Source organism: Anser anser (genome assembly GCF_964211835.1).
Source record: "Anser anser genome assembly, chromosome: 5".
NCBI classification, from domain to species: domain Eukaryota; kingdom Metazoa; phylum Chordata; class Aves; order Anseriformes; family Anatidae; genus Anser; species Anser anser.
This window is the reverse complement of record NC_139725.1, coordinates 12401169-12415017: the sequence shown is the minus strand read 5'-3', so window position 1 is coordinate 12415017 and position 13849 is coordinate 12401169. Positions and strand designations below refer to the sequence as shown.

General features: G+C 42.9%; 1 protein-coding gene across 7 annotated transcripts in view; it reads left to right on the top strand.

The window, feature by feature from the left end:
* The window catches only part of NAV2 (neuron navigator 2), a 425654-nt gene that overhangs the window by 100475 nt on the left and 311330 nt on the right, over positions 1 to 13849 (top strand). For 3 of the 7 annotated variants that reach the window (XM_083840308.1, XM_083840307.1, XM_083840311.1), the window contains one exon: positions 3566 to 3817. The exons of 3 other annotated variants lie outside the window; for them this stretch is intronic. The gene's annotated coding sequence lies outside the window, so the exon portion shown is untranslated. Of the gene's footprint in view, positions 1 to 3565; positions 3818 to 10077 lie in introns of those variants that run through there. One more of the 7 variants, XM_083840310.1, reaches the window with a different exon arrangement.

Genomic DNA, 13849 nt, shown 5'->3' with positions numbered 1-13849 from the left:
GACCGCAGTGAAAACAGGATGCCTTATGCCACTGGAAGTTTCTTTGCTGTCCCTTTTGATCCCCCAGAGATGCCAGGCACTTGATTGAAACATCAATCCCTCTTGCTGTGAAAAGGGGAGAGAGCACCTCAGTATGCCTTCTGTAAGAGCAGAAGTAGAAAATTATTTTTTTTTTCTTTTCCTTAGATTCAAATGCCTCCCCTTCTGTTGGAAGAAATTATTCCAGTCAAAAGCTATCTGTACCTCGAAGTAGTTTAAGGCTTGGAAATCCTGTAGGGATCAGATTCGTTTACCTGAATATACTTAATACTTAACAGGAATTACTTGGTAATTCTTTCCTCACTTGAGGCAAGAGGAACATGTAGGACTCTTTCAGCTGCATCAACGAACTGGTGTCTGACCTTTGATGTAATCTTCCTTTGCTATGGCTTCATTGTATATGCAGTGGGGAAAAATACCGAGTGCCGCATCTCATTCATAGAGGCACTTTGAAGTTAAATTCCCCATTACAAAACGTTTTCAGATCCCTGGAGGGAAGACTGTAGTACTGGAACCTGCAGTGAGGAACCATGAGGGAGAAGGAAAGTTATGTATTTGGTTATTATAATACACTTACCCAATCTACTGACTCTAAGTATAATAGTTGAGCAGAAGTGTGTTGGCTCATGATGGTTGAGGGGTGTAGAATAAGGTTGGAAGCAGGCTTTTTTCTGAAATATTCTGAAATAGAAATACTTCCTGAAAGACCTATGAGAGATAGTCTGATCCAAGACCTGGAACAAGTGTGGAGCAGGTTGGCTGTATGTGTGCTCACAAAGAAAATGTCTTTCTTCCAAAATGTGTGCCATGCTAAGCTTGTTTTCCACCACCAAGTTCACAAACCCCGTAACTGCATCCAGGTGCCTGAAGCCCTATGTGCAGATATCCTCAACGTGCAGGGCTACATTTCAGTTGCTTTACAACTTCTGTAGCTGAGTGGGAAGAGCAGAAATACTGCGGACTTGTTTTAATCTCATTGCCTCATTGCTGCATATGCTTTAGTGGCTTTGAGCGGCTTCATATGTTAATGCTAAAATGAGCAATGAAACAGCATGAACAACTTAAATTTAAATCACTTAAATGATTAATGTTTAATTTGTTCTTGTAGTTAACTCATTCCCAGCGGCAGTGGCAGTGGTTCTGAGATAAGACTTGTTTGTATCATTGAATTGTGTTCGCTGCCATAAAATGCAACAGGAGCTGATGTGCTCTTGAGTAAAGAAGATCAGCGGAACTCTGCCTCTTCAGAAAGTCCGGCCTCATTGCAGTACTGTTTCCTAAACTACGCAAGGAATCAGACAACGTTGTTAAAGCAGTAAGAATGACCCCTCCAGAGGCTGTGTCACAGTGCCAGTCTCCTGTAGAGCTGGGGCACTGGGACTTACTATGGACATGGCCTCGCTGCTCTGTCACATAGCAAGGGGATCCCTCTCTCTCTACTGATTGAGTATCTGTTCTAACATCAGGAAGAGGACTGCTTTCCTTCCCTTTTTATAGCAAATTCCAACTCTGTTCTTTCATTCTGTACCAGGAAATCTGGGTAGCCAGTGCGTGTGCACTGACGGGGGAAGAGCTCTCCTGCGAGTGCTCTCCAAAAGGTGTGGGTGTGACACTGCGTTCCTTAGCTCGGGAATATCAAAGGGCAGGGAAATTGTGGCCTGTGGCTGCTGTGTGCTGGTGGTTTGTCTGTTTTGTCGTCCTTTTGTTATTTCTCATCTGGTTCTCAATCAACATCTACCACGTTTTAAAATTTCTGCAAAGGGCTTTAAGGCACTTCTCATTTATTCACGCTGCACCTTGGCACGCGTTCCTCAACTCGCAGATAAATGGCCTGGAAAATTTCATGCTTGAGCAACTGCCCTTCCCTTTGTCACATATGCACATGAAACTTGGAAGCATTTCATATAATGTCGCTGCAATAAAGAGGGGTTTCATAGCCATGGAAGCAAGAGAGAACCGTACCACTTAAGGATGACGTACTTGGAGAACAGAGGGACGAGCTGTGAAATGTGTCTGTACTGTACAGTTGCCTAAATATCCTGGGTGTTTAAGCACCCGATGTATTTATTGTATCTGTGAGAATTTCAGCTGGTACAGGGAACCTGAGGGGGGTTTCATCATTTTTCATATTTGTTGATTAAATTATAAAGCAGACATGCTGTAAAATGAAAGTAATTTATGAAACCTGTAGCTTGGCCATTTGTTTGAGATGGTGAAATCATAACAAATATGCATACTCACGAATTCGTAGGTGCTTTCAGCAGAGAAGTATCATCTGTTCTTGAGCAGGAACAGGATGACAGGTTCGTGGTAGCAATTGTAGGGACTTAAAATGCAGATCATGCCAGAAGAAAAGATGTGCGCCTGAGCTGTGGTGCCCATGGGAGCCATTTTCTTCAGTGGGTCATTTTATTTTCTAATAATTGGACGCTATCATTGATTTGAGCTGCAAGCCACCTGGTATCTTACTTAAGCACCATGTTTACTGTATTAGACCACACAGTCTTGCTCATTTGGGCAGTCTCCTGAAAGTCATCTGGTTAGCTTGTTTGAGAAGGCAACCCTTATATAAAAAAAAAATAAAATATATATATATGCGGCTCAGGGCTCACAAAAGACAATTCCTAGCCATTTTACGTAAACTGTGGGGCTCGAGTCATTCTTAGAATGGTTTCTGCCTACACAGAATTATGACTCTTGCTCTAATATAGTAATGATAAAACAAAACAAAAATTCCTCATCTTGAAGCTTCATGTGAAATTATTCTTTTTATCTTGGTTGAACAGTTTCTCCACTGACATTAGGCCTCTCCAGTTTATGTCCTTGCAAAGAGCTGTTTTTCTTAGGGTAGAATTAAGGATGTAAAAAAAAAATCCTGAAATCAGTGGACTTTGTCACGGAAGCAAATGAACATTGCCTGACTTGATTTGGTCCAATAAATTACTAGCTTTTTGAAACCGTGATGATAGATGTGGAAAGTGATTAGCAAACTAATTAACAAGCCATCATACTTATTAATCACAGAAACACTCAGTAAGTCACCAAAAGGTTGGCTTCATGTTGCCTATGAGAAACTGCACGGTATGGTTTTGAAAACATTTTTTTAATTGAAGAGTAGGATTAGGATGGACGAGCTGAGGCAGGGGATGGCTGCAGATCTCTCACAGCTGAGTGGTTCGAGAGCTGCAGTGGCAATCAGGCCCCCAGATTTATATGGATCTAAATAACTTCAGATATGGCCAAATGAAAACTTAATAATAAAAAGGAATTCAGCTGTGAAATGAACTTCAGAAATGAGGTAAGCCACAGTTTCCCTGCTTTAAGACCTTACTGCAGCAGTCACCTCTTTTTCTTTGTGTTAGAAATCCTTATTTATGGATTTAAAAGGTGGAGGCAAGAGTAGGTGACCCAAACTCACATATGGATTAGAGGATTTTCTCTTTTTTCCCTCCTCTTGCAGTAATTTCAGGAAATAGAAAGACATAATCTTTAAAGCATAATAAACATAAATATATTCCTTTTCCAGGTATTCTGTTCTGAGGGGTGTATTGCATGAAGCAGCATTTGGTCGTTGAAATAGAAACTGCTGTGAGTAAAACTAGAAGGAATCACAGGCTTTGTCGTGCATAACACAGAGCAAATGCCTTCTCGCAGTGTGCTGTGAAGTAAAAGAAATATAATTATCAAATTGTCTCCGTGTTTGCTGAGCTGAGATGCAGCGCTTACCTAATCCTACACTTGGTGCGACTCCTTCCTGTGGCTCCCGCAGGCTCTCAAGGTCAGTTGCATTCATTTGATGTTAATGGGCTTTGCAAACCAATGCAATCAATATCAGCTCGCGCGCTTATCTACTGCCAAGGAGTTCCCCGTACGATTTCTATTCAATTTTACTTTTCCTGAGCTAGTTTAATGCAGAAACAATACATCTCGTAGAAAAACAGATGAGAAAAGAAACTATCACGGACTAATTTGCAGCGGTTATCTCCCTGTTATTTCCCATTCTGACAGTGTGCATCTGTTTAACGCTATGCACAGTACCCTTATATACAAAGAACAAAAACGGGCAGTCGATGCTGCCAGACCACTGCATGTTGGCCGTGTTCATTCTTCGAGTTACCTGGCAACTGCTGCAGATGGTCTTAATTAAAAGTGCCGTGAATCTTTTTAAAAAGAGGTTAATGGTCTCAAATACCAAACCCCCAAGTTCATTCTCTGGGCCTGACACTTGGCCAAATAGGCTGAGAGAGGACTAACTTTTAGAGGATATTATGCTCCAACTTGCATGCTTTGTCAAATAACCAAATCATACATTCGGTTTAATTTTTGTTTGCCAGCTTTACGCAACGTTGCTCTTCTGCAGCAAGCCGTTTCCTACAGAAGAGGCCTTCTTGGCTTGCAGTTTCATCTGCAAGAACTGAAAGAGCCGGATAGGATGGAGTAGGGGCTAAGGATGTTTCCCCTTGGAGGATTTGCTTGTATGCCTATATGAACATACTACTGTAAAAGCTTCATTACAGGTCTTTATCATTTGTGCCTTAAAACAAGATATTTGACTCAAGGGTGCAGCTCGTACTAACGCTGTGCGTGGGCATTTGGTCACTGCTCGGAGGGAAATGTACCATCTGCTGAAGCAAAAACACTTCCTGCAGGTTTTCTTGATGGTCTCTCATGCATGTAATAACTCAGTCCAACTCTACTTAGTACAGCAGATCTAGTGGGATCTGCAGGTCGTAGCCTGTAGCAATCCTCCACATCCATGTAATTAAAAACTAAACATTTATATTGTCTGTAGTTTCTAGTCACAACGGAGGTGTCGCGTTTTCCCTTTCCCTGGTCTGTCATTTCTGGCAGTTTCTAAGAACCTCTCAGCCAACCTAATTAAATAATCAAGGCTGCTGCTTCCCTCTCCATAGCTTATTTTGGTGCATTTGTTCTCATTCCTTTATCCGTTATTTTCCAGAACTTAACAAAGCAGTAAAAACAGTAATTAGTGCTCTTTAATTGGTTATAAATAATAATATAACAGACTTACTGTCAAAATAACAACACAAAGCAATCTGCTCTTTGAGAATCTTTCAGGTTCCTAGCATTAAGGCGTTCAAAGTGGTAAATTATATTACAGTAATTAGCTTCAGAAAACACACACTGTCAATATATTTTATCCCGACGCCTGTCACAAGCTAAATGCACGTCTCTCTTTCAGGTCTGGTTGCTGGTCCTTATTCTCCTGCTGTATAGCACCGATTGAATCATCGCATCTTCCTGCTTTGTATTTGGACCACTTGCTGTGTACCCAACTCATAATCTGTTTTTCCTCAGCTTCGCGTTCCCGGCACGACGTTATCAGTCCCGCTGCAGTGTTGCTAGCCCGTTTTCTTTGTCTGCAAAGGGCCTTGTCTCCTGCAGCGGGTACATTATTAATGAAGCTGCTAAAGGGAAAAAAGCTGCCTGGCCGTGTAGGGCAGCAGAGGTACCTGGGGAAGGCAGACAGGGAAGTTCGGGGAGCCCCAGGCGGTTGGCACGGGGTGCAGATGGTAGGAAGGCACAGACAAGTGACCTCCAGGTTTCCCCCAAGATGATTTTCTGCCCAAGGGCAGGACAAAAGGGTGCTTTCCAACAGCAACGAGAGAATTAAAACAGATGGGTAGGGTATGCGACAGGAGCTCGTGGCAGTGAAGATTCACACTTCACAGATAGCGAGAGTTTAGCATTTTTAATCTTGTTATTCTTGCTCAAGCCCTGGAAAATTGACAAAAATGTATTTTGGAATCTCCCCTTATTTACAAAATGAATAGAAAAGCGTCAGGGAAATGCACGTAACGTTGTTTTCCTGCATACTGGTTTAGATGCTGTGTAGCGTTAATGTGTTTTATTGACATCCAGCATTCTCTGTGATTCATAAGTAATGATGAGGTAATCTAGAGATGGGTCTCCTTCCACCCGCCCAAAAGTGACAAATACAACCTTTGGCAGAATCCTCAGCTTGCTCATTTGCCATAAAACCCTTGAGAAATCTCTCATGTACATGAGACACAGCTGCAACAAACAGCTACATTTCTTTCTTTTTTTTTTTTGGAAAGAATGACAGTGCTTGCTGAATTATTTAATGCTATAGGGATCTTATAAATTTATATATTGGTAAGGTGATAAGATTTGACATGTTTGAAGGTGTTTTTTTTAGTGTGAAAGCATATATGATAGCTTATCATGGTGTACTAGGAATAATAAAAAGAGGAGGGGGCTTTTTCCCCCCTTCATCGCTCCTGTTAGTGCTAACACTGACTCACTAGTCTTTTTGGCTTTTATATGGGGGCGAGGGGAACACAAGTCATCAGTAAGTGGTAGCTGAAGGCATAATCTAAGGTTCGAGCTGTTTCGTTTTTCTCAGCACGCTGATTCAGGAGGAAACGTGCCTCAGAGGGTTGGCTCAGCTCTTTGCTTTTCAGGGTAAGGTAGCCAGAGGTACCCTACTGCAGTGGGGTTTTATTCTCAGTACTGAAGCTAAGATTTTGTTGGCTCGATGTGAATATCCAGACTGTCTTGGCATGCTTTCCAAGGCTGCTTGAAGCCGCAGTCAGTGTCCCGACTCATCCATGGAGGCATGCGCTGTCCTTTTCTCCCCCAGCCCTGGCAGCGTCTGGGCGTCAGTAGTGCCACAGGTATTTGCAGATATGCAGGTGCCTTGTTTTTTTAAAAAGGGAGTTATTTCTCTTTGGAATTTGTATACAAATATTTACTTGAGTTTTTTGCACAAAAGATTTTGTCAAACTGAGTGTGAGACGGTTGGATTTGAAATTACAGAAGAAATACTGACTCAAGGAGAGGGTGTGTGCTCTGTGGTGCTGACTGTGGCAGAATGCCCCCGGCACGCAAAAAGGAAAGACCTAGGAGGGCAGTTTCGACCCAATGGATTAGTAAAACATCTCTGTATTTTTCACATAAAGGACTTTCTCAATAACGCTGTTATCGGGATGCTCAATGCTGTGTATGTGCGCAGATGGGTTAACGCAGGCAAAACCTAGTGAGCTGCGAGCATCAGAGGTGACTTGAGTGAGGTGGATGGAGACGTCCCTCTTGGTGGGTTTGCTTTCCCCATGTTGTAGCACAGGTCGCAGCATAGAGGACGTCGCTGAGAAATGCAAACGCCTCCTGAAGTAGACTCCTCGTTTCAAGTGTTGATTCCCTTTGCCCTCACCACACGCGTGCTGTGTCACCTAACCGCAGGTTTTATTTGCTTGTAAAATATGTCAGTTACCTAATAAAACTGCTCTAATGGGGTTGTACATCGGTTACGTGAGCTCCTCTTGCTAAAGGTTATGGAGCAGGGAAGTGTGTATATCCCTCGTGCCCGCCCCACAGAAGTCTTGCTGAAACAGATACCTGAGAGATGTCTCGGCAGCTAATTTTTGCAGTTGTGAACAGTCTGTGTATCACAGCTGGATACTTATCTCATGGCTAACTGCGTCTGTAGCTCTTGCTTGGTTGTACTCGCAAGCCCGTGAAACGGCCAGAGATGAGCAGTTTGTTATGTAAACGGGTTAGGCTGTAGCTGCAGGTGGATACTGAGCAATAAAAGGGGATTTAAGTTGCCAGCTTCTTCCCAGTGACCCTGTAGGTGGGCGTCTGGCAGTCTCTTTGGCGAGGGGCATTTTCTGCATCCTCGGCGCAGGGCGGTCACTGATGGGAAGGGACCAGCTGCCCTCTGCTGGGTGCTGCAAGAAGTAAGGAACTGCTCATTTGCACAGCTTCACATCGTGCTGGGAAATTACACAGCTAGCTGTAATCCACTTTCGCTAAGCTGTCCCAAAGCTCCCAAGTTGCTCTTCTGTGTTTCATCATGCTGACTTTTTTGAAAAATGCATTCAACTCATTGAATGTGCTAACGAAAAAGAGGAGAAAAAAATAAAAGGCACCGGGTGCCTCCAGTGGAGTTTCAAACTTTCAAACACTTGTAAATCTGAAATGAAATCTGGGTATTTCCACGTTTCAGCTAGACGTATTGATGGCGATCTGAGACAGCACAGAAGGGTGAGTTTCGGAAGTGTTTCTGGATTGAGGAGCGTTGTGTGCTGCTGGAGGTACGAGCCTTGTACAAATGTATGCAGCAGAAACCAACCCAAAGGCGTGGGCACGGTGAGCTGTTGGTGTGAGTGGAGGGCATGTACTGCGTGCAGAGCTTGGTGAGATGCCACTGGGAACGACAGGCAGTCAAAAACTAAAAATCAGGTAAAAGAGGAAGAGTGGCTTAAGGCTTGGGTAAATATTAAAATACTAAATATTATTAGTTGGAATGTTTTTTTTAAGGGAAGGAGTTTTCCTTCAGGAGGCAGCCCATGCTGGTTCTCCTCTTCCAGCGGTGCTCCAGACTCAGATCCCAGTGGCTGAGATGGATTTGAGGTGAGGACAGAATTAGCTTTATACTGCACTCGTCAGATACAACCTAACAACAAAAGGAGCGTAATTTTTAAGGCCTGGCCCCACGGAAGGCAGCCCAGCTGGATATCCCGCTGTCAAGCGGGTTGAGCAGACAGCCGTGGCAGCAACTGAAGTTAAATAGCTATTTTAGTTCCCCCTTTACTAAAGTCAATGAAATCACTGTTAAATGGCTTCTGTAACCTCTTTTCTTCCTCAGCCTTTCGCAAATGAGCATGGCCATGTTCGTTCTGCAGAAATCCCAGGGTGGAGCCCAGGACTCGTCCTGTCCTGTGGGTGCTCTGGCCGTGGTCGAGCCAAACCCGAGGACTTCCTGCGACAGAGGCTGAGCATCTCCCTGCCTGACCTGCTGGGCACGGCGTGGAAGATGTGGCGCCTTAGAAGAGAAGAGAGAGCTTTAGCTGTGAAACATGGTGGATTTGGTCTCCTGAGTGTCCTAAGGGTGGTGGTGGAAGGCAGCTGCTTTCTTCACTGGATGCAGCTGCATGTCGCGAGTCCCTGCACCTCAGGGACCTGCGGTGGTTCCAGTTTCACCATAGATCTTCACAAAGGCGTGAAATCCCCGCGACGCTAAATGATAAACGTTTTCTTTTTTTTCCCTCTTGCATATTATTGGAGAAAAGCTATGAAGCAAACGATGTAAAATGAATAGCTGGGGTCTGTGGCTAGCCATTGGACTTGCAAAGACTTGTTTTACATAGAAGATGGAAGAATCGGGGGCTTTTCTGAATGGATCTTACCTCTTCCTCATCTTCTAGCAGTGTTGTTTGTATTTAGTTTTAGTTCAGCTGATCTCAGAAGAGATCTCCTAACCATCCAGTTAAAGCAGTGTCTGTAACATACTGCTAGGCTTGCCTGAACCGACGCGCACTGTTTGTGTGCTGCTGCACCTATAGGGCTAGATGCAGGAATCTGTGCAGCGGTCCGTAAAGATGCGAGACTGGTAATACCTTTATAGGATGAACGCTCGTCTGTGTGGGGATGATGGAGCATTTGCCAATAGCAGCACACGTGTTTCTTGTCTATACCTAGGGGAGGGTTGTTAATGATGCAGTCATTTCCTCCTCTTAGTTCCCAGGACAGAAGTTAATGACTAGCAAATAGCATCGCAGGGGAAAGTGAATGTAGCGTTCCTGCTCTGTGTGTGCCTGTTGGGAATCCCATATAAAGCTATTGTGTCAAGCTAATTTGATAAATACTTAAAGAAATTGGACATCAGGAAATTATGGTGTGTTTTTAATGCCTTTGCGGAACACAAAGTGAACTGTTTTTTCAGCAGGCAGTGGCCATTATTGAGAATCTCAGTAAAGGACCTGGGGAAACATAGGGCTTTTCTCGGCTGATGTTAACTGCTTCCCCTGCTCCCTGCTTTCACAGCAATAAAGTACAAGCCTTAAAGGAGACTTCGCATGAGTATGCAGACAAAAGTCTGGATAGCACCCTCCCCTCCAAACCCTGCATTAGTAGTGGTCACCTACACCTGGAAGCTGAAGTTGCCCTTTCTGAAAATGTCAAACATTCTGGGCAATGACCTAGGCTCCTCTGTTTCAGGGTTTCGAAAATAACTTGCAGGGTAATTCACTTTTTTGGGGGGGGGGGGGGGGAGCGTGGGGAGGATGTTTTAGCAGTAGTGTGTTTAAACTCAATTAAAGGAGCGATAGTCATAGTATCAGTTTGTGGTATATCATGAAAGACAGTCCACAAGAAGCATTATAGCAAACAGCCAATTAAAAAACCTAATTTTTCCTCTAAACATGTGCAAATGAATGCAACCAACTAATTGGTTTACAGCAACAATAACAAAATGAGAGATGTTTCTTCTCTCTCAGTTCCTATTTAATGGTGCTGTCATTTAAGTTTTCCATCCAAATGTCTGGAAAAAGATGAACCAGGCAGGAACTCCTGTGAATGCTTTATTGCCAGATGCTATTCCCATGAGGCCGGATTCATAATGCGGATTTTATGGCAATACAGGTCTTAGGGCAATTCAGATGTCTGGCAATTAAAGGTAAGGATTGCATGTGATCTGGGATATCACCTAAATCCTCTGCCTTTATAAACCCGCTTTCTCTTCCTGAAGTTGGCTTATATGGGAAGAGTAATGTTTATGTTGGGTATTAGGCATAGTTTGTTGCTATATGCCTATTTTATAACAGGCAAATGCACAGGGCAGGATTACAGATGTTCTTGGCTGTTAGGCTGAGTGTGCTTTGTAAACGTGCAGTTGAAAGAAAGAGTACTGGTTAAAAACGGATGCAGGAGAGAAGGACTGGGCTCTTCATCAAGCAGCAGACTTGAATTTGAATCGATGTTTTTGTGTCTGCTCTTCGCTCTGGTTTCTGGTGGTTGAACTAGAAGGAGCCAGGTCTCAGCATCCTGTCAAAGTTAATTGGGGGTGGGGAAATAAGCAACGCAACTGCTACTGAATTCTAGACACTCAGAAGGGAAAAATCATATGCAATGACATTTTTCATATTTACGAACACTTGAGTTAACACAACAAGCAAAGCCAAAACGTGTTTCTCAATCGTTTAGATTCCTTCTGTTCTCACATGGAAACAGAAAACATGCAAACACCACAATAAGTTGTTTAAAAGCAAATGCTCATAGATGAGTAGAAAGCAGATGTTTGTAACTTCTCCAGTGTGACTGCAGTGTGTTTTCCAGGATTGTGGTGTTTCTTTTACTGCTAGGTACCATTTCACCAACAAATTACGATTGCAAGCCCTTTAATCAGTGCCTTTTGTTCAGTGAGGATGCTTGTGAATAAATAGATGCGGTATTAGTCCTGCTCTGAAGCACACGTATTGCTCTACAGCAAGCATTTCCAGTGGCTTTCAGGTAATCTGTTACATCAACAAAATGGGAACTGTTTGCAGAGAAGGGAGGCTGAAAGCTGCCGATAGAATAACTTGCGACTGCTTCCAAGAAGTAGCTAAACAGGAAAATAGATTCAGGGGCAATAGACAGACCTTCGGTTTTTGTGGTTGTTGGACCCGATTCCTATTTGCTCCAGTGGGTTATAAAAAGCCTCTCTTTCTTTTTGCACCATCCAAGAGCCGCAGGTACCTCTGAACCACACAGCGAGCTGCTTGCGCTTCATCTGCTCTGTACTGGAAAGGAGAAGAAGGAGCCAACCCTGCTGGCATCTAAACCTATGGCTTCAGGGTTTTTTTTTTTCTCTAGATCAGACCACTGAGCCATTCCTTCTGGTTATTTAACCAATTTTATTTGAAGAAGAACACGTGAGTGCAAATATGATGGCTAGGCGTACTTGATGTTGGGAACTGTGCGTTTCTGTCGCTGCAGAGTTGTTTCACTTTGCTTTTGAAGGGGTAGCAACGTGTTAGTTAGAAATGCCTTACAGTTGCTGGCAACTGAGGTTTTGGGTACTCCTTTCCACTGTGAATCGTTTTGATCAGCACAAGGCTTGCTGTCCTCCTCGGGTACCTTCAGCACAGCTGCAGGCCTGCCATCTCCCCCAGCGCTTGGAGCAGACCAGGAGCTCTGTGGGCGATCCGGCCGTGGGATGGTTCCCCAGCTGTACTGAGCACTGCTGCCCTGTTTGGCATCTGCTCAGAGCAGGTTGGCTACAGTAAATCGGCATGGTTTTGTGATGGGGGGGGGGGGAAATGTCAGTGACAAATAAGCCGGGTCTGCATTCACATCGCTTGTCTGATCCAGCGCGGAGCTTTGCTGTGCTCAGTGTGAACGGCCAGAGGCAAAAGCAAAAAGGCTCCTGAACTTTGAAGAAACCTGTCTTTTAGTCCTTCAAATGTTTTTTTTTTTAATTATTATTTTTTATTCTTTCTAGAGCAGCTAGTCTTTTTAATGCCAAAACCATTGGCCATATGTATATATTTGGTTTTATATTCCTGGTGATAGTTTCCAAAAATAATAAATATTGAGCAGAAAAAATAAACTGCCTCAAGCATGCCTATCTCCCTGCAGAAAATAATTTGGGAACGTTTTTCATTATGCAGCAACATATTCAGAAAATACCTTTGTGGCATGCTCCCTTTTGCTGTAAATAATTATTGATATTTCAGTCGCTGAGGTCCCGCTGTTTGCCTGTAGCTGTAGGGTATCATTTGTAATTTTCTGACAACAGGGGGCAGAATGAGTTTATGTTTTAAAGGAAGAAAAATCATTGTCAGAGAGGAGTCAATGACTTTTTTTTCCTAAATGTAAGCTTCATCTTATTGAAAGAGATAATACCAAGTACTTCTGCGTTTAAATCTGCTGCGCAGAACCTGTAGAGGTCTAAGCGTTTCAAGAGCTCAGTTGCTATCTTAGATCCTCTTTTATTAAGCAGATAAGGCAGTTAATCTATAAGTTTGTATTTATTTAGGTTGATTCAAAATCTTTTTTATTAACTGTTTATTTAATTTTAGCCACCCAATATGGCTCTGGCAAGCTCTCAGCATACTTCTGGCTGCCTTGACTGTCTAAAGAGACTTTTGGCAGGGTCCTAGGTCTGGGATTTGCACGCTTTTTCCATCCTAACAAGCATGCTTGAGGCGCCTAACCATACTTAGAAAATAAAAAAGGAACAAACTTCACTTAACCATGAAAGGAGTAGGAAGGGAATCTGTTGCTTCCATTATTACCTCTGCACGCCTTGGTCTAATTTTGACTTTGATGCTGAAGAAATGGCAACCTGACTTCTATTGCACTTAAAGGCACAAAAGCATCCTAAACTGTCTGTAATAATTACTTCATTTCTTTTAAAGAAGAAAAACAACTTTGAGGGTTTGGATGAAGTGTTTTTCAAATATTCGTGGTTATCTAACTAGGTAACACATGGCTTCCAGAACAGACTGGAATCCAACTTAATATGTTTTAAATCTTTTTTTTTTCTCCTAATGATTAGCCGCCTACTGTGTATTCAATGCTACTGGCCCGAGTTTCTTATTGATATGTAGGAGAACCATTACCTAGGGAAAATATTTGCAGGTCTCATCAGAGCTGCAAATAACAGGTCAGTTACAGCTCAGTACCTAAGAGAGAGCATACTCTTGAATTTTCTTAGTGTTGGACTTGGGTTTCCCGATGATGTTAGAGTCAGAGCACAGACGGCTTTGTTTTTAGCTGACCCGAACTGAATTATCAGTGGCACTGCTAAGCTGGTGGCTAAGGGCAACCTTCATTTAGAATACGACGTTGGAAACTCCATATACGTTCTTTATATGGAAATGTTTATACAGTGTAAACTTCTGCTTAGCAAAGCAACTCTTTTTCATCTGGACAGTCTCTCCATACAATGCATCATGCCAGACAATAGATGAAGTGTTTTAATGGTGGTAAGCAGTGTGCGTGCGTATGTATATACATATAAAAATATATATGTATATTTATATATATATGTATACACACA